At 44.2% G+C, this 496-nt stretch overlaps 1 non-coding gene across 1 annotated transcript; it reads left to right on the top strand.

Moving 5' to 3' along the window:
• The first annotated feature begins 216 nt into the window (after positions 1–216).
• On the top strand, positions 217–288 carry trnag-gcc (transfer RNA glycine (anticodon GCC)). Its single transcript has one exon. It is a non-coding gene; the product is annotated as a tRNA-Gly (tRNA).
• Positions 289–496: the final 208 nt, after the last annotated feature.

Here is a 496-nt window from a genome sequence, read left to right as displayed (position 1 = left end):
GAAGAATTTTGCAGCATGCACCTCCTTAATGACAAGCTTCCACCGAGACTTGAATCACTGGATTCAAAGTCCAGAGTGCTGACCATTACACCATGGAAGCCAAAGATCACTTTTGTAGCTCCAGGTCAAAGCGAAAATGTGTCAATACTCAACGATATTTGCCAATTCAATCTTCCCCTCACTCAATTTTATGCCATTATGTGAGTCTTTCTGTGTGCATTGGTGGTATAGTGGTAAGCATAGCTGCTTGCCAAGCAGTTGACCTGGGTTCGATTCCCAGCCAATGCAATTGTAGTAGCTTGGTGTCATGTGGTGGCTGCCCTGTTTGTACCATTTAGGGTAAATGTCTTGAATAACAAAGCGCTTCCAGAGTGGAATGTTGCAGTGCTTGACCAGACACAATGTGTTCTGGACGTTCGAGTTGTGTCTTGTGAAACAGACATTTGATTGACCTCCATTGACAACGACATATCTGGGCTACAGGACTTTCAATGAC

Source organism: Anoplopoma fimbria, unplaced genomic scaffold, assembly GCF_027596085.1.
Source record: "Anoplopoma fimbria isolate UVic2021 breed Golden Eagle Sablefish unplaced genomic scaffold, Afim_UVic_2022 Un_contig_5218_pilon_pilon, whole genome shotgun sequence".
In the NCBI taxonomy this organism is placed as follows: domain Eukaryota; kingdom Metazoa; phylum Chordata; class Actinopteri; order Perciformes; family Anoplopomatidae; genus Anoplopoma; species Anoplopoma fimbria.
The sequence above is the reverse complement of the archived record's forward strand: the minus strand, read 5'-3'. Positions and strand labels throughout refer to the sequence as shown.